Source organism: Anser cygnoides, chromosome 3 (assembly GCF_040182565.1).
Source record: "Anser cygnoides isolate HZ-2024a breed goose chromosome 3, Taihu_goose_T2T_genome, whole genome shotgun sequence".
NCBI lineage: Eukaryota > Metazoa > Chordata > Aves > Anseriformes > Anatidae > Anser > Anser cygnoides.
In genome coordinates, this window is record NC_089875.1 from 22226408 (window position 1) to 22252173 (window position 25766).

The window sequence follows — 25766 nt, forward strand, 5'->3', positions numbered from 1 at the left end:
GTTGTAGCACCAGCCTTTCAGCAGGATTTCAGGTTGTGATCCCCTTGGAGAATGAATGGTCCTTATTAAGTGTCTGGAAGAAACCAACAACTTATTAGTGCATTGAGACTAATTATGGCGCTATCTTAATCATATAAAGGATTGCAATAAAAATTAACAACACACTTGAAATAAACTTTTTTTTAATGTCTCTTTCTCTCTCTTTATATAAATTGTCAGTGGAATAAAGTCCTATAGTTATAACAGCTGTCTTAATGAAGTCAGTAACTTTGCAAAGATAAAGTTTTTTTCTTTTTTTTTTTTTCTGAGGTTTTGTGATTATAAAGTTGTGAACTAAGTAATACTTTACAGAGCTTAGCCATGAATCATGCACTGAAACTAAGCAAAAAACCATGTGAACATTCCTGGGCATGCTATTCTTAATTATATCTAAAAATGTCTACTTAATATTTTGATATCTATTCAGCATTACATATTTGAAATCTAGACAAGTGAAGTCTAGACATTCAAAGTGCCTTCTCATATTTTTTACACTATTTATAAATTTAGATGCACCTTCAAAACGTTGCTATTACTTTCAGATAAGGTTAGATTGTGTGCAAACATATTTAGTTTTAATTCATATCCACTGCATAAACAGATTTTTCTGAAGGCAGCTATGCTATATGGATGAGAGATGAGAGCTAAACTGCAGAGCAGGTAGGCAAACCCTGTTTCTGTGGAACAGATCAAGAAAAATGAGTATTGCTCAATCTGTATACACCCGGGTGGCTTAAGACCTTTGAAGAATATGAAGAACAGAGCTGTCTTTTGATGTTTTTTGTTTATTTGTTTGTTTGTTTTTGTTTTTAATATTGTTTCATTTCATGGCAATAAATTAGCAAAGGTAGGAGACTTCGTTTACACACCTGAAATTCAGGAGGATGGCAATTCCCAGAGCTACATTCTACCTGAAATATTCAAGGACATGCAGCTGACACAGTGGGCCTCTGTCTGCAAGACAGACAGCTCCAGGCCACAAAGCTGCTATATAAAACTGTCTGTGTCTACCTAAATTAGAGCTGACAACCAGCCCTGCGTTTATAATGCTGAGTTCTCAACTTTTAGACACCAAAACCTATCCAGAAAAGGAAAAAAGTGCATTAGATTTTTATTTTATTTTATTTTATTTTTATTATTTATTTTATTTATTTATTTATTTATTTATTTTGCTTTGCGTTTGGACATTGTTTCTTATTCTGTTTCTTTTCTTCTCTTACCTTTATCCTCTTTTTAAAAATAAATCATTTGATACATCATATCTTTTCCTCCTCTTTTTTGATAAAAATACCTTAAAGTTAAACATTTAATTAAAGTTTTTGTTTGTTTGTTTTGTTTTTTTTAAGGAGATTATTTAAATTTAATAATATTAAATAGAAACAGTAGTTTGTACTGGATACTTGAAGAAAGATTCCTGGAGATGATATATATATATTTTTCTGAAGTATCACTCCTAATGAGCTGATTAAAACTAATTTTTCAAAAATAGCCACTAATCTCAGGTGCAAGGTTTCAACATTATCCAAAAATATATACACATGGCATTCTGACTAGCTATAACTCCCCATAAAGTGGGTGTCTAGGGCACTTGAACATGAGGACTTAAAGCCAACAGTTTTTATCAGTTTCACATGTATGCCTTAAGTATTTTGATTTCTCAAAGTCTAACACATTTTAAGACACATACACACAAAGGTCTGTTTTATTAAAAATGGCCATAAGCTTTTATGAGATGAAGACCATGGCCTGAAGAACCTAACTGCATGTTTATGAATGCAAAGCCCAATCCAAAAATTTGTAAAATTTAACAATGTCATTTTTCCAGCTTTTCTCAATACCTGATAAATGACCTTACAGCTAATTCAAATTGGTATTACTTCTTCCTTCCTTCCTTCCTTCCTTCCTTCCTTCCTTCCTTCCTTCCTTCCTTCCTTCCTTCCTTCCTTCCTTCCTTCCTTCCTTCCTTCCTTCCTTCCTTCCTTCCTTTCCTTCCTTCCTTCCTTCCTTCCTTCCTTCCTTCCTTCCTTCCTTCCTTCCTTCCTTCCTTCCTTCCTTTTTTCTTTCTTTCTTTCTTTTTCTTTCTTTCTTTCTTTCTTTCTTTCTTTCTTTCTTTTTCTTTCTTTCTTTCTTTCTTTCTTTCTTTCTTTCTTTTCTTTCTTTCTTTCTTTCTTTCTTTCTTTCTTTCTTTCTTTCTTTCTTTCTTTTTCTTTTTCTTTTTTTTCTTTCTTTTTCTTTCTCTCTCTCTCTCTTTCTTTCTCTCTTTCTCTCTCTTTCTCGCTTTCTCTCTCTTTCTCTCTTTGTTCCCTCTTTTTACTTTATTTTATTATTATTTTTTTCAGGGGAGTGGGAAGGATTTTTCAGGATGTGTGTTCATGCTCATGCAAAAATGTTCTTCATTTTATTATAATAAATTCTAAATTTAAGAAACTAACTAGGTATTTCCTTTCAGTTTTGGTGGTAACAGCTTTGTCATTGCTGCTCAGTTTTTAGATGTCTTATGTCTTTGTTTTAAAAGTGAGCAAAATGTTCTGTGTGAAGAATCTTGCACTACTCTTTGTTCTGCAACATATTTTGTTAGAGAGCCCACACTAGTATCTAAAATAGTGTAAATCATCAGTTTTTAATCTGGCAGAAAGTAGATAGTGGCCCATTAAACTTTCGTAATTAAATTTCCCTTGCACTCCCCCATAGAACCATTATCTGAGTTTTCTAATTAACACAAGAGGAGGGAGTCAGTTCAGAGTGATGGGATCTATAGCCATCCCCTTTCATTTTAATGACCTTTAATAAACTTTTATTACTATTGATATTTATAATTATAATACACCCTTTCCTCTGCAATGTGATTTTAAGGGTCTTGTCAAAAACTGAAAAATTCTCCCTTAAAATTGGAGCAAACTAAGTAACTGCATTCTCAAACACACAGAATTTGGAGCCAACAGCATCAGCAGGAAAAAAGACAGTGTATGCAAGTGCAGCAAGATTTTCCTCTCCCACTGTTGCCAGTGGGTGATGCCTTGGTCCTGATCTGCTGCTGCCCTTTGCTCTGGCAGCAGAGCCTCCCCCAGACAGTCTGACACTACAGCTGAATCATGAGGTGACTTTGTGACAGATAACCACAAGGAATTATGCAGAGTTCATTTAACTTATTTTACTTCCAGCCTTACAGAGGTCAGATACTAGAGAGGAGGATTAACCACTGTGACATCTAGTCCTTTCTTAGATTTTTCATCAATGGCTTTTATACCAACTAAACACTTTTACACAGAGCTTTTATTGGTAAGTCAAAACTTCTAACCTCTCCACAGCCTCAGTACAGCATATCTCGTATCTCAACGATCCTCTTTCATGTAAGCAATTATGTTCCCATCAGAACTACAGTGCCACATTTTTCTTTGCTAAAATGAGATGCAAGGCTGAGCACCTTAGACAGTCCTTCTTTCTTCTGAGTATGTAGGAGAAAGGCATTCTGTCCTCCAAAACAAGAGGTACCTATACCAATTAACAGAGCCTGTATGTGTCTACACCTTCCTTGGAGCAATCAAATAAGGGTCCTCACTACCTGAGGGCAGGTTTTGGCTCCTTCTTGCTACTTGCATGGATGTCTTCTTTGGAGAAGTGGAGAAGTATCTGCTACATTGAACATGTGAGCAAAATTATAGGGCATAATGCAGCTGTTCACAGCCTGGTCTCTATCCTTAACTTGCAATGTAAATTTAATACCTGGTATTCTGGATCTCTGAGTCAAATTTTATGACTCCTCAAATCTCAATGCCTTCAGTTCTTGAAGAAAGATTTGAATTTAGATCTGGATCATCTGGAACTTCTAGTCTGGGAGCATCTTCAGTTTTTACGAATTCATTATTGGAGGTTGTGAGCATTAAGATAATCAGTGTCAAAGAAAACCAGTTGCATATATATCTATAGGTAGAAAATACAGAAAAAATGCGGAGAAGAGGACGCAATAATTATTTTAAATTAAAGATACTAAAAAAAACAAACAAAAACAACAACAACAACAACAAAAAAAAACAACTTATAATTTCAATGTAAATGGTGAAAAAGTGGTTTTGAAAGTCTGTGATTCAGGTAGATGAGATCACAGGCAAAACATATTGCTTTAAAAAAGGATCACTCTATAAATAGCCAAGAAACATTGGATGTTAACTACAAGAGACTTAGCAGCCAATAAAATTGTAAAACATGAAGAATGCATTTCCTGTAAGAGTGTCAGAAAAAGAAAAAAAAAATTTATAGCATCACTCAATCCTACATGCTGGAATCTTAAATTTAGATTAGGTAAAAAGCAACCATTAAATTGAATTAGAGACCTGATATTTTCTTCTGTTGTTTGAATTACAGATGATCTAATGACAAGCATTTAAACTGAAGTTCTCCAAAAGCAATCAGAAATGTGTCTTTACACTTTCAGTAACTTTGAAACTTTTATATCACGTTTTCAAGTGAACTTTGCATTCCTAACTCTGAGACTGACCAGGCTGCTCTCTGAAGTTCAGTGGTAGGCAGATACATATGGACTGGATGAATGCAGAGAGAAATTGCTTCATGAAAAAGGTATGCACTAAAATTTGGCATATGTTGCTGAAGTGATTATGAGATCTGTGTGAAAGCAGTAGTAGGTAAATTTTGGCTGGCACAGCATACAGACACACAAGAGAAAAAACACAGCCAACAGTGTGATCACAGGACAGGAACCAGCTGCCTGGATTTTGCCTCCTGAAAAACAAACAAGGAAAAGCATGGGGAGAGTTCCTCTGTGACTTACAGTATCAGGGATATAACAAAGCATGGCTGAATAGTCAGCAAATGTGATTTGTACATGTGAGCAAAACTCCATAAGAAACTCTTCTAAACATGCTGAGCTCTCTTTATCACCACCCATTGTAATTATTTCTGCCCTTAGTGTGGTGTACCCAGGGGTGGGGAAGCAGGTCTGCAGATAGTTTTTTGTGAGAGCACATCAAGGAGAAGACCAACATGATAACCCATAATCATTAATGTTTGGGACTGGGAGGATGTTATACTGTGTTCAGGGAGCATTTAAATCAGCAGTACATTTCAGTGTTTGTTTCTACTTTGTCATTCCAAGAATTTTAAATAGTGTAGAGGTTTCCAATAAATATTAAAAAATGTTGAAAGATTTCCACCATTAAAATTTACATACTGGAACAGGTTAATGACATACTCCTTGAAAACATCTCCTAAGAATTGCCAGAAATGAAAGTTTGAGAAGTAGGATACCCACCAAATTGTCACATAATACCAAATGAATTTAGATTTGATTTTCTGACCTCAACTGTTGATCAGTTCATGCCTTAAATATGTAGGTGCAAAGTCCACATAAATTCAATCCACGTCAACTTCTGTTTTTATCATTCTTCAAAAGTGATTTAACTCATCCTTTAATATTAGTCAACTGTTTTGTTTTGTTTTGTTTTTCCTATGTATCCTGCGTCTTCAAGTTTCACAGATGAATTAGAAAAATGAGAAAAAAGGTAACTAGGTAATAGAATGTCCTAAGTACCATGAATATTAACTGCACTCTTTATTCAATGCAGATATTGAATATGTCTTATGACCCACTATTGTATTAATTTGCTTTCTTGTCTCTATTATTGTTTTTCAGTCAGCGATGGTTTTGCAAAATACAAATTCCCACCTTGTAAAATGTTGTATTAGGAAAGATTAATCAGAAGTCTGTCACCCATTCACTCATATATGGTATGAAGTATCATATGAAACATTAATTTTTGAAGATTTTATGATATGCATATGATTAGTATATACATTTTTATATTCATTCATAACTCATATGCATTTTTGTTTTTATTTTGTATACACAAATATAATTGTGTGTGTTGTATAGGTATGTAAATATTCAAAAAGCAAAATTTAAAGATGAAGCAAGCAGACAAGAAGAAGAAGAAGAAGAAGAAGAAGAAGAAGAAGAAGAAGAAGAAGAAGAAGAGAAAGAAGAAGAAGAAGAAGGGAAGAGGAAGAGGAAGAGGAAGAGGAAGAGGAAGAGGAAGAGGAAGAGGAATGACATAGAAATGATGAGAGAAGCACGAAGCACATTATGCAAACAAGTCAGTGGTGCAATATTATCAGTTCTTAAAGTGGTAAAGACAGCACTATGTTGGTCCATTCTTTTATACAGACAACTGTGCCTAAGCAGCACCAACGACAATGTCTCCAGGTCATTTGCATAGACCTCTAAATTTTTGGTGAACTTTTCAAAACATTGCTTAAGATTGCCATGAACAAATAGTCATTTTTCCTACCTCCAGCAGATTACCTCTCTTCCCTGATGCTGTTGCTTCCCTGTTTGCTCTGTCCCCTGTATTGTGTTGTGAAGGTCTGCACAATAAATCACCAAAACCAAATATCAAACTTGTTTATATCTTGCTCATTAAATATACATCTAATAATAATAAAACTTATTAAATGTATTGAATATTAATAATTATTCATAATAGTTATTATTAATAATAATGAATTCGTTTTTATTATTATGTACCTCAAATTTTAATTGTAATCATTAATAGGCTGCTTGACTTTAATCAGTACATACAATAATTTGCTAAAAAGAATTTATGCCAAGTCAGGAAGAACAGTCCAAGCAAAGAAACATCTGTGATAAAAGCATCAAGCAGTCTTTCTAACCATGTACCACGTTCAAGGTCTCTGATAAGCCACCTGGCTATACCTACACACTCTGATAACCCCAAGCTGGTATTACATTGTTCAGCCAGGGAAGGTCTTGTTGCTGGGCACTGAGCTGATAGGCTTGTGGCTCTCTCTGTTATGAGACACAAGAATATTTGAATATTATGTCAGAAAAACATTCACAGAAAGCCATAAGGATGAGCATCTTAATAAGCAAGGCTGTTAATAACCAATATTTTTGTAAGTCAGAGCATCTGCATTTTTACTTCTTTAGGGTTGTCCTTCACTTCTGAGAAACTTCTCTGAAAAAAAAAAATGGTTTAAATGTGTTCCTCAAAACTTCAGGTTTCTGCCTTCAGCAATTAAATGCCTTCTGAATCCCAGACATCAACCCTGTATTATTCCTCTTGTTCCCTCACTGGAATCCTGAACTCACTTGTCATCTGTAAGATATATCTGTTCATTTACATTTCAATGTCCTTTCCCATAACTTTATCTTGTTCTGCATTTTCCTGCACAGAAACATTGTTTTTCCTTGCAACAAATTGTTGTGCTCCGAGTATATGCTCAGCATTAGTTCTACATGTACAAGCATAGCCATATTTCATGTTCAGTAGGGTCTTTGTGTGTGTATGAATCTAAATCAACTGAATATAACTAATCAATGAACCCTCAAAATTTTCCAGTTTTATCTGTAACTCATGACTCCAAACCCCTCTTTGCTCAGTGCTAAGGTGAACTTATTTCCTCCATTTTCCCTTTGAATCTCAAACATTTTTTCTCTATTCTTAATGCTCCTGTATCCCTGTATGAGCTAGAATTTCCCATAATTTCCACAGATGAACCATATTGATATACAGCTGCCTTGTAGTAGTACTTGTAAGGTTTAATCCTTTGTACATTATCTAGTCTAGTATTACTGTTAATTCATTTTCTCTTCATTCATAACAAAATTATTTAGCCTTCAAAAGTCCTCAGCCTGTTCTGTTCTGTTTTCAGGTCCTCGTAATTACTCAACAGACCTCAGTCTCCAGGTGCCCTCTTCTCACACATTGGTAATATCTTTGTTATTTGCTTTCAGCTTTCAGCTTGCACACCTAATTTTCATCTTGGCTTTAGTGAATATGCTTTTATTTTTAGAGGGATCTTTCCTTGTATCAAATGATTTTATGATTTATATGTTTCTGAGAGTCTCCTTTTATCTGTAACTGCTTTCTTCATTTCTATGGGTGTATATATATTGTTTTAGTGTATATATATATATGGGTGTATATATATTGTTTTTGTGTATATATATTTTGCTCTTTTGCATCCCATAATGTGTCCCATACCCTCAGGCAGCAATGCCCTTCAATCCAAAAGGTGCTCTGGCTTTGACACATCTTGATGTGTTTCATGCCTCGACAGTGGGGCTAAGACTGTCCCAGATTGTTGTGGTATCTCCCTGACTTCTATTTCCTTCTGCTGTTGTATTTTACATGTAGTTGGACTGGGAGTTCCCTGGGCCTTGCAGCATGCTATATATTTGTCACCTGTCTAGGATATTTAGGTCCTGTTCTCTTATTGAGGTTCTTATATATTTCTGAGATACAAATATTAACTGTGGAGTATTCCTTTCTTTTGTTCAAACTATTATATTGTACCCCTTGGTTACGATCATCTGTGAACTCACTGTGTTGCTTTCTTTTATAAATATGTCAAACGTTTGCTTAACCACCCCATGCTGAGATCTTACCTATAGTTTTTAAGCTCAAAACACAGGCACTTATGCTCAGAGCTGTGTGTTTTTTCTTTCTCATGTACTTTTTTTTCCAAGATTTGCTTCCTGTTTCCTATCTCTGGTGTTCTCATTTTGTTGCTTGGGTTCATCACAACTCTTCATCCCCCTTTCTTACAAACAATGTGGGAGTCTTCTAATCCTGACTTTAGTCTGTGGGGATCCACTGTATGTCACGTCAGTTGCATCTCAAAAAACAATCTCTCATCTATCTTGAACATCAATATTGTATAGTATTTTAACATATTGAAATGACCTTAGCAAAACATTAAATAAGCTATTAAATAAAATATTTATGTGAAAATAGGTATGCCTTGATATCATCAGGAGAATCTGTATTTCTTTCAGTCATGAGGCATCAAGTTTTATTTTGTTTATGAGGCCACATATGTAATGCCCACTTATATTAATGGCATTCAATTAAACAAGAAGCAATATGATGGCAGCACAGCACAAAGAACAGGAAGGTACCAGATCCAGAAAGCCGTTTCTGAATTTTATTCCTAATTAGTGGTTTGCAATCGATAGCTGACATTTGACTTATTAATGTGTCTGCAACAGTTATCTGTTTTTACAGACTTTTTAAATTTCACCTAAAGCATGTTAAACTCTGAAAATAAATTGTGTTCTTGTAACATCATTACTAGAAATGAAAGAAATGAATGGTAAATGTGGCATTTTCTTTTTATTCAGGTTACTCACCTCTACAGGGAACTTTGTGTACAGTCAGTTTTACTGTTTTCTCATGATCAGTCCATAGCTTATACAAGTATGAGCTGTGGTTGAAGTGGGAATTCAGAGGTATTGGTACAGAATTTTGAATGCTGTTATTGCATTGCAAATGCTCTCCATGGGAGATTCTGGTATATCTGCTTGAAGTGTTATTATGGCATACCAGCACATTTTGTTCATTCTGGAATATTTCATTTCCCCAAATAGTAAAAGGGAATAGAAAATAATTTTATAAAACTGGAATGCAAGCCAAAATATCAGTAGGTTTATCCAGGGATGTGTGAATTTGGATTTATTTTATGTAAGTAGAGAGCATTTAAACTGGCCAAATATTTCTCCTATGTTCATCCTGTTATGCTCAAAAGATTTTGTTTCAATACTGTTTCATTATTTTTCTTTTTCAGTCTCACTGTTATGAAAACATCAGAATTCATGTGTCTTGGGTGTTGAAGCCAGATATGAATAATACTTTTGTCTAAAGTCACTTAACACTGAAGAGACACTGGATTTTCAAATCTCATTTAATTTTCTGTAATGACTAAAGGGCATTGTGGTACTTCATGGCTTTCATAGAAGTTATGATATTTAAGAAAATGATTAATTAAAACTGGGTTTGACAACATTGAAGAGAATCTCAGAACAAACATGTTGCAAAGACCCTAACAAATTTAAGTAATTTTGGGAAAAGCAGAAAAAGAGGTGGAGTAAAAAGAGTAAAAAGGATAACTGTTCACTGTTACTAACACATTTTTTTGATTTAGAACAAAATTCTGAAAATAAAAAAAAAAAAAGGAAAACTCATCTCAATGAATGTTGATTGACAGTCCTGCAGCTGACTGACCATTATATTCTTATGAATACAATTAGAACATTTGGAGTGAGTTTAAGTCATGTAGTTTCAATTCTCGATGTCATTGATAGACAACATCTGTGGATTTTGATTCTTAAAAAAAAAAAAAAAAAAAAAGACTGTGGCTAGCTTTGTCTGAGAAACAGTTCACAAAACAGACGTAGTAGCCTGTGAAGCCTGGCATGGAGCCACGTACCACCTTCAGGAGGGACATCTTTCACAGCTCTGCTTCTTTGCAACCTTATTGCCACTGAAAGGTAATGACAAGTGCTGTGAAATGGCCAGAATAAACAGTAATATTCCTCCTCAGCCAGCTCATTCCATGGACTATATTGGTCCATTCAGTTTTCAGCAAAACTCCCCACTGACTTCTATGAGGATTTAGTTTTAAAAAAAAATTGCTGGAATAATATGGTCCCTTTCCAATAATAAACATTTATTTTCAGAAGGTATAGTAAAAACATAGAAATTCATTGTGAATGTTAATTGTGGGTTCCAATTGTTTCTTAATTGCAATAATTTCCTGCACTTCCTTTTGTTACTGCATATAATTACTCTCTATTACCAAGGTTTTAAGGAAACAGTTGTACATATAGGATAACACACCATGCAGAGCGTATCATATTCTATGAGGGTTAAATTTATGGTGAGCAGCAGAGGCCATTTGAATCTGCAAAATTCCTTGATTGATTTTCATACAAAATTTCCACAGAGAATAAATTTTATCTAAGATGTATTTAGGTTATTCTTGAAGAATTTCTGATTTGTGAGCTGCATATTACTCAGGTTTACAATAAGGAGTTAAGGTATGCAGCAATACTGTTTTGACTATATGAAAATGAATTTTTAGCTTGACCTTGAATAATGCTCAAGTGGATAGGATAAAGAAGTTCCCGATTTTTGCAGATTTAAAGGTGTATTGACATTTTTGGATCTGGATGTAAATAGATAGATATCCATCTTTTAAAAGCAGAGTTAGTAACAACTTCATAGTGGAGAGACGTATGTACAGTGAGAAAAAGATACAGATATCTGCAGAAACAGTGAGATACAGAGAAAAATGTATTTTTCAATAAAATTTATAATGTCCTTCCCCTTCTAATTAGTAACAACAAAAAGCTAGTAACAATATGTAGGTAACCATACTTTATTTTTCAAATGCTTTTACAGAATTATTGACTATTTGTTATCTGGAAAAATAAAATTACTAGTCTTTCTTTCAATCTTCAATATTCCTCTACCATAAGAACCACCCATGACTATTAGGAAGGTACTACTGATGCAGCACTGAAGCCATAACTCATCCAGGTGTTAACTACATTAAATAGCTTCTCCAGTTCTGCGACTTACTCTTTACTAACTAACAGAAAAATTAGATCTACTATCACAGGATTACTGTCAGGAGAAGAAAATTAAATCTGTAGAAAAGCTAAAAGAATGAACATAAGAAACATATCAAAAAGAGAACCTTGGCTGACTGTGAAATTTTATGGTTTTTCCATTATGGGAAACTTCACTCATCCATATTTGTCTTTTACAAAGGATTATGAATTGAGGACTACAAGTCCATAAAATTTATATTTTGTCATCTGGTTTGATTGGTGGAATTATGTTATTGAGAAGGATTCTGAGATCACATTAGCCAAGAAAGAGTAATGCACTACACCCACTGAAGAACAATATATGTTCTTATCTACCCAGGCAGGCAATCAATTCTCTAGTGCATATATCAATACACGCTAGAAGTCCACTATTGGCAGATCATGTGGATGAGGTCTTGATACAGGCTTTACCAGCAATGATAACCACAGCTGAATTCAGTGTAGGTTAAACAAACAAACAAACAAACATGGAAAACAAACAAACAAAAAACACATAACTAACTAGTTCTTTATTACCATGAATTTATTTCCATAATATGATAATATGAGGTCCTTTCAAATGCACAAATGCATACATGTATGACCCACTTTTGAACTGTAACCTAAGGAAATATGTTATTTTGAAATATTGAATGTGATAAAATCCTTTTTCATATTAGGGAAGTGAACTTCAAAAAAGAAATGTTCTGAAACTCTTAAAAAACAGACTACCATAAACATTCAGCAATGCTCCCAAACTGCTTGTCATTTTCATGAACATCAAGATCAAAAAAAAAAAAAAAAAAAAAAAAAAGAATCAGGAGACATGGGAACAACTTCTAATTCTGGTTCTGCATCACCAGAAACACAGAGATTCATGAATACGTAGGTGGGACTTCTGTCTAAGAGCTAGCCTAGGAAACTGTTAGTACCTTATCAGACTAGACTTGAAGACATCCATGCTTTCCAGTCACAGGAAATTATTATATTATACATGGTGACTTAACAAAAATTTGGGGTAGGGATTAATAATTTAAGTAACAACCAGGATGAAGTCTAAATACTGTTACATCCTTGCTGGGAGCTAGGTTCAAAATCCGGATCTCCCTGAAATCTGTGGTGATGTCCACTGACTTCCCTGGGCCAAGATCTTTTTCAATGACACCTGTGGGTATACTGCTGACTCCTTGGCCTCTGTACAGTTTGGTCACTGTAAAAGTCACCGGGTCTTGCAGGAGCATCTCAGGTACTAGAACTGTGTAAACCACCTGACTAAAACTACTAAGATATTTGGAGGACTTGTTAGTGTTAGGTCAGAGGTTGGACTAGGTGATCTTGGAGGTTTTTTCCAACTTAGATGATTCTTTGATTCTGTGACCACCCATACCTCAGTATTGAACTACACCTTCAAAAATCCATTAATCCACTTACTCTGTTTCTGCATTTATGAGCTTGGTGAAGGTTCTTCTTTGATTTCAGGGTATAAATCAAGCCCTGTATATACTCTCCTCACCTAAGGGCTATTCAGCAATTTACATTCAGAACTGATTTTCTGGGTTGTAAAATATGTGACATGCTTTGAGTTTTATCACAGCTCTGAGTGTTGCAACCCATAACTTTTAGTATCTAGCTTCACCATATTGTCAATGTGAGCCTCAGAGCAGGACCCAAATAGCCAGCCCATTGAATGGGGAAATACCTGGTCTTGCCAAGGATGAAATGATTCAGCTAAGGTTCATCCTAACCCCTACATTCTTCTCTAGCATTACACAGCTCCTGGAGAAGTATCTCCCTTCACTTGGTAGAGAATGAAACTCTTGTTAAGATTCCTTCTTCTTAAAATGGGATGAAATTATGTTTTAAAATCACTCCTCAAGGGGAGGTCTTACTGCCTCTGAAGTCTGTTTTGGGCTGGAACAGCCTCTGTCTTCTTTATAAGCTGTTAAACTGCTTCCCCCCAAAATTGTATTCATTTGAGAAAAGTAAAGAAATGTCCATACTTGTTCTTGCCTGAGAAGTTAGACAAAAGGGGAAGACCTTCAGACCAGCTTGTACTGCAAAGACTCTCTATTTTATGCATTGCCTAGTTCATGCCAGATACTGTCATACTGCAGAGACCAGGACTAAAGATGTTATATGAGTAGTTACCTTATAAGAAGAAGAGTCATGATGATACTTTCTTGCTATTAGGTCCAAAGAAATGGGTTCTACCAAAAGAAAATATTCAGTATCACCATCTTGCTTGCTTGCTTGCTTGCTTACTTTTCTCTGTAGCAATGGAATATGGTCCAATATACTAATAACAATCATTTGATCAGATAGCTATGATATCAGTTATGATGACAATCAATTTTTGGCTTTCCATATCCTTTTGGCCTATAGCAAGATTTTATTGTTATAAGCATAAAGCATAACGATATGATGCAGGCACCAAGCTATGGTTATGGCAAGACAGATGTCTGGGGTCCCCTTAAAGGAGCACAGATTCCTGGTACCCAGGAAAGCATCTGTTTTGTAACTGAGGCATCTGTAATGCTGAGAAGCCCCTAGGATTGAAGCAGCAATGGAGCATCAACTGCTTGGAAGCTGTGGAGACTGGATGTAGGTGCTGACATTGTATCCAAGGCAATTTTTGACCTGAAGTGCAAAGCAGAGGAGGGCACCATGTGTTAAATATTCCCCTGAGACCTCAGACTCACCCTTATTGATGAGAAGGTCAGACAGGTTTAACAACAGCCATTCATTCACAGACATGGTCAGCCTGTCTACAAGGAAAAACTTTTAAAGATAATTTAGTCCCACAAATTGAAACAGTCATCTCAGAATTGGTTTTCATTGCAGTTTTAGCTTCCTTATCCTTTTGATTGGAATATGGCATAAACAAAACAGGACATACAACACAAATCTTCTGTACTAACTTAAACTGTTTTCAAAATCATGGTTTAGGTGAAAACTGGAATTTTCTTCTGCAGAAAGTTTCAGCTTTCTTCTGGAGGCAGTACTTTAGCTGAGCCTTTCTATCCACCTGGAAATACCTGAAATGAAATATTATCACTATACAGTCTGATTCTGACCCCACTAAATATTAACATGACAATTACAATTTTTCTTAAATTACAATTTAACCCAATGCATGGGTTAGGGACTTGGTTTATGTTTTTTTCCAGTGCACAGCAAGCTTTACTAACATCTATCATTTTAGACTTGGCAGTGCTAGGTTAACAGTTGAACTTGGTGATCCTAGAGGTTTTTACCAACCTAAATGATTCTGTAATTCTATGATTCTATGATCTATGTACTACTACACAAAGATGTAACATCCTATCCTGCTCTACAAACTGCACAGTTGCAAGGGGATTTCTTAATATGTGATCACAGGCATAACTATAAAAAGACACCTATTTTCAGTCTACTTTGCCATTTCCAGTACACATATAGATTTTTTTCAGTCCCTCCACAAAATGTATTTGTGTTTCTGCATAGTACAAAACTTTTCTGTATTAATAAAAGAGCTGATGGAAGAACGGCAGCTGTGTGTTCCCCTGCAGCAGACATTTCCCAAAGCTCAGCATCCTGCTGTGGAGAAAGCCAACTTGGTTGTTGCTGCCTATGAGTTTATAAAACTCTCTGATTTGGCCCCCATCACTCATAACATGACTGTAATAAGCACCATCTTGGTGACCTGCCATCTGGGGGATGGGAGGAACCCCCACTTTCTCTCCAGGGGTTTGCAGCTCACCACCACGGCAGAAAGGTTGATCAGCCCCTCAAGCACACAGAGGAGACTTCTCCATTCAGGGGAATAAAAACATAGGGACCTTCATAGGCCTGGGTGTCTGCACACAGCACAGGGATGCTGGGTAGGGCAGGGTGGGAGAAGGTCTGTTTAGATCTGGCAAAGAGTTAGTATAGGACACTAGAATTGAAATGAAACAATAACAGAAATAGGTGTCTTATTTCTCTCTTCTGGGAGATTGCTTAAGGATGAATCTAAACTGACATAGGTTTATACAACACACCACATCCTACAACATAAAAGAAATCCACACATTTCTTTTGGGGGGCTGAAAAAGAAAAAAAAAATCCATCCAATAATGAGTCAGAAATAACCAACCTCAAGTTATAAAATATGAATAAGCTGAGAGGATCAGTCTGAGGACAAATTTTTGTAGAAAGGGTTATTTCTCATGATTTATTAAAGGGACTTACAAGAAACCTGCAACTTGCCATGGGAGAAATGAAGTCTTCCTCAAGCCTTACATTGTTTTGCCACCACTTTCATAATACTTGTTTACGCTTTAAAGGGGGGAAAATGTACAGCGAGGTGGAACGGTTATCGACCAGATTGATCATGGGAACAAATCTGCTTGTGGTAACCTTGTTTAATGATATGTTGCTGGGCTCAGCACCTTGCTGAGGCTGTGATTCTTCACCGGCTGGGCCCGCATGATGGATCACGGTAGGAGGCTGATGGTGCAATCACTCACCGGCAGCCACTGACACCTGCACCAGCCTGACACCCGTCCCCCCTGGATGTATCAGCCAGCCTGTTCAGCCTACTGGGAGACACAACTGTTCCACCCAACGGCTAACAGCAGTTCTTTATCTGTCTTGCAACTTCTTATGGAGGACATTCCCTTCTCCTTCTCTTGCTGTTTTATTTCTTTGAATCCACTGGTCTGAGCCACAGCTGACTTAAGGGCAACAAAATGAAATGGCGACTAAATCTATGGAAAGAAAAGAAAAAAAATAGATTCTCTTGCAAAAGTATGAAAACAGCATTTTCTCATTGAAAGTCTCTTAACTGTTCATACATATTCCATTAGACAGCTAGACAGAAAATTTTTGTCTCTAAATGTGGTGGAGCCCACATTCTCAGTACAAAATTATTTTAACGAGATAACCTTTTACTCCTCTCCATACTGTATATTGAACATCATTGTTTGCCAGTAAAAACTGATAACAGAAAAGTGAGCAACTATTATTTTGCAGAGTTCTTTCTCTCTCTTGTCCTACAACCTCGAGACATATTTGAAAGCTAGTGTATGTGACATTACTTCAGATTCTATATTTTAATATCAAAAACACATGCATAGTTCTGCTCCCTCTAAAAGCAGTTATATATACATACACATAGGCACTCTCTGCACAGTCTGCCAGCCAAGATCTGCACTTATATTAGTTCATTTAGGTTGGGGCTTTCAATAATTTGTCACTTTTTTTTTTAATAGTACAAATAGTATGTAAATGATACACAGCCACTTAATAGGTAGCATTTTAAAATATATCTAGCCTGTGAAATAATGATTTCAACTGATCTTCTCTTCTAGTCCCCTCACTTACAGGGTTGATTAACCTTTTTTGTGGGGAAAAAAAAAAAAAAAAAAAAACAAAAAACTTTGTTAGTATGACAGGTCATTATAATGATAAAAATGTAATTATCTAGCCAAGGAGGCTTTAGTACATACATTCCCAACCTCTAATTTTATATAAAGTCTTCTTTAGTTCAGCACACAAATCTATGCTGCTGCTTAGAAAAAGAATGTGAACATCAGTCCAGCTACCATGTTTTCTGATTGCAGATGGGACAGTTCTATAAATTACACACATCTGTCTTTACAAGTCACTGTCACTGTCTGCACAGCTATCATACAAGCCAGACTGAGCACTGTGTCCACGCAGACCTCAGGCTGCCTCTCAAGAAGAGCAGGGATGGTCACCACCAGTCTTCTTTTCTTGATCCTGATAGAAGGACTGTGTTGCAAGGGCAGATTTGCTCAGCATCTTTTTGTTATTTAACTCAGACGTGGTAAATTGGGTCCTGCAGCCTTGGGAGCCGCAAGCCATGCAGGCTCTCTGAGTCATCCCTGCTCTTATGAAGTGCCTGCATGAGTGAAGGTTCCAGCATCATCTCCTGAGCTTCCTAAGGTTCTGGATACAATGCCCTTGCTGAGCCTGGTAGACATTAAACAGTGCTTTAATGACTCTTGGACTGCTCTGATTCATTTTCCCCGAAAAAAAAATCCCTTATTCACAGGATGGGGAGGGATGTGAGAGGGAAAGCTTTGTATTTTGAGGGCTCCCAAAACGCACACAAGTAAGAGTTAGTCATTCCTCTGTCAGCCAACAGCTGTAAAAAATACAAAATCTGAACTAGTCATCTTCAACATTTTAATTAATTCTGTTAGTATCTTTGACAAAACAAAATAATACCTTTCACTCACTAGTGAAAAATAGTTGCTGTCCTAATTATGTGTATGCAGGTCTATGCACATGCACACATATAGAGAAGTGTAACTGGGTACCATTTAGTTGATAATCGCACTCCTAATTCCTTCTCCTATAATCACACTCCCAATTCCTTCTCCTCCTTTTGCGATAGCAATTGCAGTATGCAGCTGCTGAGACAATGAAATGCTTTTCCAGCTGCAGCATCTGGCTCTTTGGCAGACTCATTTAGTAGTTGTGTTGGCAGCTTTGGTTTTGCCTCTGGGTCTATCATATGTCTATAAAGGCAGTGGACTGTCAACCTACACTCATGTGTGTGTGTCTGTTTGTCTGTATTTCTTATCTTTGTTTATAGCTGCTTTTTGCCTGCATTTTTACACAGAAAATATGCATGAAGCACAGGGGAAAAAAAAAAAAGGAAAAAAAAAAAAAAAGCCCTGTCTCCTAACTACTCATTTAGTGGTCATCTACCTCTGTATACAACTCTATTTCTTCAGCTTTAGCCATCCTCTATTCAATAAACATCCATTTCATTTGCATCAAAGATAATTCATTAGACAAATTCTCTGTTTCACAAGAAAATTACACCTTTATATGTGCAAGTATACAAATCATTTTTTTGTGACTAAGACCCTTAATGCAGTGAGATCATAATAAATGGAAGGGGACATTTTTCATGTTACAATAATAAATGAGGTGTTAAAGGAATATCCTGATATGTGAGCATTTTATAACTACTGCTTGTTGCTTTGTGGCAGCTGTAAAGCAGGGCTCACTGAATTAGCTATGATGTACTACTCCAGGGTGATGTTAATTATGCTATAGTGGTAAGCATTTTTTAAGTAGCTGTTTCATATTTTTACATGTTTAGGTAAAACACACTTGCAAAGGCAGGGTTTAAACAACAGGTAAGTATCCTCTCAAAAAAAAAAAAAAAAAAAAAAAGGCTTAACTGGGCCATATTTCAAAATGCTGCAAGATAGGCAAGGGGCAGGAAAAGAAATGAAGTTTTGAATTATCTTGTTATCTGGCATATTTTCCATATTTTAAAAACAAAATAGGGAAACTAATTTGTACTCAAGTGTGCTATACATAAATCAGTGTCTATATACAAATACCTACACTAATATATGGCCAAGTTGTTACTTTTCTTCCTCTCTGAAAGACCTCAGATATAATTTAAAAGATACTTACCTTTCTTACCTAAAATGCTCATGAAAGAAATGTGATCTTTCCAAAATCACAAGAGCATGGATGTGGGAATGTACTTGCCAGTGTGGCATGGTCTCTAAAACTCCCTGAAAATTATTTAAATGCACTCCAGCACAGGGTAGATAGTTTAAAATGTATTGATCATTCATCCTACTTTTTGTTATCAGTATTAAAAAAATAAAAAATAAAAAAAGGCGCTAAACTAATAAAATCAGAATAATAAACTAAGATTATTTAAAAGAACAATTTGTAGTAGCAAGCAATTTTCACAATTTCTTTTATTGGTTTAAAACATACAGCCTCCTTGCTTTCATATTTTTTTCCTGTAGAAATGAAATGGAGGAAGGGGGAGACTACAGGATCATAAATTAGAATTCATAAATTAATATCCGAGAGTTACCCGTTTCAGCAAATAATTATTACAAATTTAGATGTGAACTCAAAATCCTATTTTTAAATGTAATTCCATATTATTGTAATTCCTTAATATTTTAAAACAAAACAAGGCTCTGTTTTCCCCCAGAACCACTTGCAATAATATTTTTATGTTCATTCTGATTAAGTTTGTAAACATTGGTAGAAATCTTTGGGGATCACATAAAAGTCCCAATGAAAGATATTTTCCATTTTAAAACTGGAGACCTTTTATGCAATTTATTTTGCCTTTGGCCATTTCAGGAAGAAGTGAAGGAACTGGAGGATATTATAAGTTTTACATAACACTGGTGAGCTTGTTGTCATCTTTGATCTTACATAAATTAGTCAAGATCTTGAATGATCATAGGCAAAGAAACCTAAACTCTTTTCCCCGGCTGAACAAAAATGCGTCAAAGATTCTAACTGTATAAATTATTACATTATGTCCTAGAGCAATAATAGTTCCTTTAGGTAGACTCTCAGGTCACCTGTTATATAGTGGGAATAGAATTTTACTTAGTTTGAGTTTTACATGGAACAATCTGCTTATGTATATTTTATGCTATTTTTCTGACCAGTAACTTTGACACCAAATGTGCCTTAAAAAGGCAGCGCTGCACCAATAACGTGCTCCTTTTGTCAGGTAACTCTGATGAATAAATTAGTCTAAAGATAAGGGAAAGTATTCAAGTACACTGCCCACTGAAGAAGTTCCCAATTAAAACAGAAAAAAAAAAAAAAAAAAAAAAAAGCTTGAGACACAGAAAGCAATTTTCTGAAGTTATTATTGATGCAAGCAAGCGCTAGACTTCTTTTCTACCTATTATTACCATGTAAAGCTAGAAGCTACGTTTAACTTATAGGGAATATGACCTTTACATTATGTGCAAAGAAGTAACATTTCTGAACAGCCCTGAAACACCAATCCCAGCAGCAAAGTTTCCTTTTCCCTACAGGTAGCATGAAATGGAGCCAGGATGACAGGGCCCCATCTGAGCCATGCCCAGCTCCCCCAGTCTGCACAAACCCACTCTATCAATCACTGCAGGATAATGCATAGTGGCTGCACCTGTGACAAGGGATGATTGAGTGCTGAGCACGGGCCCGGCTTCGCCTGTCGCTTTGTGCATTTGTATTTCTCCAGGGCCACTTTGAGAATTTGCAGAACTTGGGGGAAAACAAAAACAAAGTCTCTCACATTTAAAAAAAAAAAAATCTTAATTCTGTTTGATCATCTAACAGTAAGGCAATACAAAAACCTCGAAATGAACAGCAGGATAGCAAGAGCTCCAGTTTTATTAAGGCAACATAGCTACGCAAAATGTAGTTTTATTAAGGGGCAAGTAATTTAATCTGAATACAGTAAGTAAAGACTGCTAATTTTTGCCATCTATTTCTTCTCCCTTAGACCAAACACTAAGTGTCAGCATTTCCCTTTATCATAAGAGCAAGGCAGAAAGCTAGCACTAAGTACACCTGAGGCTCCTACAGCTATAAAACACTGAATATGAAAAGACGGGTCATTGTCTAACTTTCTTCAGAAGTATTCTTTACACTGACAATTTTAAGAAAGAGTCATTGCCTCACAATTATTTTGGGGAAAAATGGTTTAAGCAATGGCAGTTAAAGGTTAATAATTTTAATTCTTTTATTTAAAAATTAATGTAAGCAAGAAGTGTTGTCTTTTATAAAGGAAAAACTTTCTAAATTAATCTGCAAAGAATACAGTGGGTTTTCTTTTATAATATGTACATTGGTCATATAAACCAAGGTTTGGTTTTTTGTTTGTTTGTTTGTTAAAGATGGAATTGAAGCATACAGTGCAGATATTTATTATGTCTGTGAAAAAAATGCTAATTAGCATACCTAAAAAAATAAATAAATAGGAGCTATCTTAAAGACATCCATGCAAATTTCAAGTGAAAATCACGTCAGCCTCCAAAATAACAAGGATGTTTTAATCCCTCTGAAAATGGATGAAGATGAAATCCATTTTCCTCTTGTGACAGTTCATTTTTTTTTAAGTCTCAGTACTGTTACATGTACAGGATGAAAAACTATATTAAGAAGGGTGTACTGGAGAATACCATCTTTTATTCTCTTAATGTGTCTTTGACAGCTGAGATAAAATGCTCAAACAAATCCTTCTTACGATAAGTTTTTTGAAAGGAAAAATATGTTTGCTTCTAAGTCCCACGGCCAGTTTTAGCAGCCAGTTCCACGACCCAGCGTTGCTTTGAAAGCAGCAGCGATGCCTTGTTTGTTGTTGTTATTTTTGGTTCATTTTTTTCTTCAGCCTCACCATCAGGCACGTACCTCCAGACCAGCTTTTCCCATCCCCGCAGTGTATGCGGGCGCAGACATTTCAATTTCCACGGCCTGGGTTGCAGGGCCCCACCGCTTTTCAGGGGGCGGAGGGGCAGCAGAGATGCCAGAAGAGATGCCTCAGTGGCAAAGGAGAGTGGAGGTGACATTTGTCCCTCGCCTCCCTGGCCCACGGGGCTAAGACCGCCCCTGCCCATGCTGTAAAAACCATCATTAAGTTTCAAAAAAGCAGCGCTGCTTCTCCACCCGCTCCTCATCGCCTCTTCGTCTGCTGGGAGGCTGTAAAGGGAAAAGCATCCCTCGCTACCAGTTAGAGCCCCCCAGCAAAACTTTGGAGGAGGAGGGGAAAAAAGAAAAAAAGGAGGAAAAAAAAAGAAAAGAAAAAACAAACAACAAAAAAAAAAACACGCCAGGCTTCCCAAGTAGCCGGTCTTAGAGGGGAGGGAGAGAGAGCAGGAGAGAGACAAACATCTGGGGATTGGACCATATGCTAAAGCTTTGTCTTGTCCTTCAAAGTTAGCCTGCCCTTGAAGTGATTTGTCAGGCGGCCTAACTGTGACAGGGAGAATATGTAGCAGGGGAGAGAGGGATGGGGGAAGCAGGGGGAGATGGGCCCAGCCGCCAGGGATGGGGAAAGGTGAGAGAGGGAACGAGGGGAGGACAGAGGGGAAGAAAGAGGGAAAGGGGAGGCAGCAGGCAGCAAGAAGTCAAACAAAACAGCCTCTCCATCAGATGTCAGCTTAAGTGGGAAGGGGTGGGTAGAAAAATGTGAAAGAATAGAGGAGGAAGGAGGGGAGAAGTGACTACTGGTAAGGAAAAGCAGGAGAGGGGAGCGTAAAGCAGAAGCAGAAAGGAAGGGCTGAGGCACAGAGGTGGCTGCTCTTACTGCTGCTGCCTCCTACTTCCCTCTTCCCTTTTGCCCGCCAAGTGCTGAACTGATTAGAGTGTAATTAAGGCCATAAAACCCTCAGCTTATCCACCTGTTTATTCACTAAAGTCGCGGGCTCATCAGGCAAATTAGCTGCTTCCAGGCTGCACGTTGGGCCTAGAGCTGGCCTGATTAATGAAGTTTATTGGGAGCTGTTAAAAGCATTAACTGAAGGAAATCTCAGCAATTCGTCATATTTAAGGGATGGAAATTAAATCTCCCCATGCAAATGAGGGGAGATTCCAAAGCAGCTTCTTTTGGAGGTGGTGAGGTAGGGGCTGGTCACAGCTCCCCCTCTGTACCTTGGAGAGTTTTTCTGATCTCAGTGAGGGGGCTTACAAAGGAATGGTTAAAAGGTTTTACAGAACAGTCCTGAGAGCCCCAAACGCAGAGCCAGGCCCAAAATGAGGCACCACAGTCCCATTGCTCACAGGGTCTCTCCAGACACCCAAGGCATTGCCAGTGCACCTCATCCAGCCAGGGCTCGTTGGACAGCTTTGATACCAGCTGGCTGTGTCCCCCTCAGTTGAATAAGCTCTCTTTTGTTTCTGCTTTAAGCATTTTGCATGCTTTTCAGCTCTGGGTCATGTTCCATGGCTTCAACACAAATACAAACACCCACATAATTTTGAAATATAAAAAAAAAAAATTAAGTGAGCCATAATAAACTTTAAAATTGCAAGGAGTAGATGCTCTAGCTGGCAAGCACCTAAAAATATATTGAGGTGAGCTGGTCGAACCAGCAGGGAATCCTATCCAGAGCTGAATATTCACCAGTTTTAAAAGTGTTTTATTCTGGCACGTCAATATGATTTTAGTTTTGACATGAGCAGCATTTTCATACCCAAGGCTTTATGGGCTACAGTGTTTTTATATTAACAATTTATAATTAAAGAGAAATTACAAAGGCTCACAACAAGAAAAGAATGTCCTGAGAAAGGGATGATGAGAAGAAGAGAAGGTCAAAAAAAAAAAAAAAGGCAACATGGCCTTGGTATGCGTATTTAATGTTAAGTTCACAATCTTATTAGGCTTACCATTTATTTATTTTTAATGTTTTCATTGGAAGAGAAGAAACCACTGTCTGGCATCTCATATAAAAGATGTTTTTACCAAAATAGTCATGAACATGATGGGGATGGGGAAGGAGGATAGAGAAGAGAGAGTTCATATTTTATGTAATTCTTATTCTAAATGCTTCTCTGTCTAATTATTACAAAGCTAATTATTTGTTACAATTATTGGATTAACAATTTGCTAATCAGTTTTATTCTCCTTTGTAGAGCAGCACCAGCACAGTGAAATGCAAGGTGAGAATGCTGTTTAGATTTTCAACAGAAAATTAGAGTGCCATTTTCATTGCAGATTTGTTCGGCTACTTTGTGATTTATGACCAACACAGCAAGTCCTGCTTCATATTGTACTGTGTAGCATCTTTGTTCCTATAGCAATAAGTTGCTAACTTTTTTGATATGGAGACTGTTTGCCAGTAGCAAAGAGATGTTTCCTCCTACCACCTCCAATCCCTTTTGTAAAATGTTTCAGTTATAAAACCACTGTGTAGGGCAGGAGGAACCAGCCGGCTTCTGCAAACCATATTGGAGAAGCACTGACAATGGCAACACATATGCACAAGTTTTTAATGTAGTTCAGGCTCAAACTAATACATTTTAAAAAGAGGCATAATGTCCTTAAATAAAATGCACAACTCAGCTGCTATGTAAAGCAAATGTTTGTTTCAGCTGCTAGTAAAAAACAACAACAGCAACAAACCCCCCCCCCCTAAACTTTCCTGCAATGTGTATATCTGTCTTTTTATAAAGGCAGATGGTAGAGTATGTTTGTAACACCACATGCAACACTCCAGCACAAGTTTCCTACTGATATTTCTGAGGAAAAGAAAGCAAAGAGTTTCAATGAGAAAGCAGTGGATTATTATTATTACTAACTGCACGTTAGCAAAACATTTCCTAGAGAATTAAATGACAACAATATTTTCTAGTTATGGGCTTTAATTGCAAAAATGAAAAGAGTAATTTTAGTCAGTTAATTTGCAGATGCCTTTCATATTTTTTATAATCTATCTTTGCACATACTTTAAGAGCATTTCCTAAAATTCTATCTTAGCAGAAATTAATTTTAATTTTGGCTAACAAATGCCTAAATTTCAGGAAAAAAGAAAAAAACAAGAAAACACTTTGGGATTTTCACTGAAATAGGAACAGATCTGTCTAAGACAGTGTTTGTTCCAAATTAACAGATTTCTTTAGAAGATTTCCTAAATGAAATTCAATGTCTTGTGGAACCTGATGTCAAAACACTTATTTTTCTTGATTGCCAGTTCTTTCAATAAATTGATTTGCCCCATTACATAGGGTCTTTTAGTTCTGCTACTAATGATATGTGCTACTTTTAACTTTTTATCTTTTCAGAAATAGAAGATTTGATTAAAGGGAAATACTGAAGTCAGTCACCAAAACCCTGTAAATACACCAAAGCTAGATGGTTTAGTCAGAGTTTATTTTTTTTTTATAAGAAATATCTGATATTGTAGTGAATATCTAGTTATAAAAGATTTTAGCTAAAGAATGATAAAGCAATGCAGTGGTTAAGCACCCCTTGCACTCCTGACAGCAGTGATTTTTATTATAGTCACTTCTTCATGTATGATTATAACTTTGACAGAGATGTTTTTCTCCAAACTGAAACTTCCTATGCAAGATCTGCTTCTGGAATTCATACACTTACATGGTTGGGCATAAGTGCACACAAAAAAATTGTTCAGAGATGTAACAGCAATCGATCCAGGCTTCTATACTTAAATCTGTTAAGAATTCTTGGGGATTACTTAGTCAGGCATAGGAAAAAAAAAAAAAAAAAAAAGTATATTAAACCTGCTCTCTATACAGGTGTGCAGAGCTACAGTCATTAAAATGAAATTATGATGATGTGTAGGATTCAGGTGTACAACAAGCAAAATTGAGTTTATTTTCCAAACAAACAAACAAACAAAATAACCCAATCAATCAATTTCTTCTTGTCATATCAATAATATTTGTATATCACCTATTGGAACAATGGCATGCCCAAAGTCAAGTTAATCTTTGTGAAAATACTGAGATAGTTGCAATTTTTCTTTCACGTGCCTGATATGACAGAAGTGAAAACAAGGGGTGTTTATCACAGCAGAAAACCACATTACAGTATAGT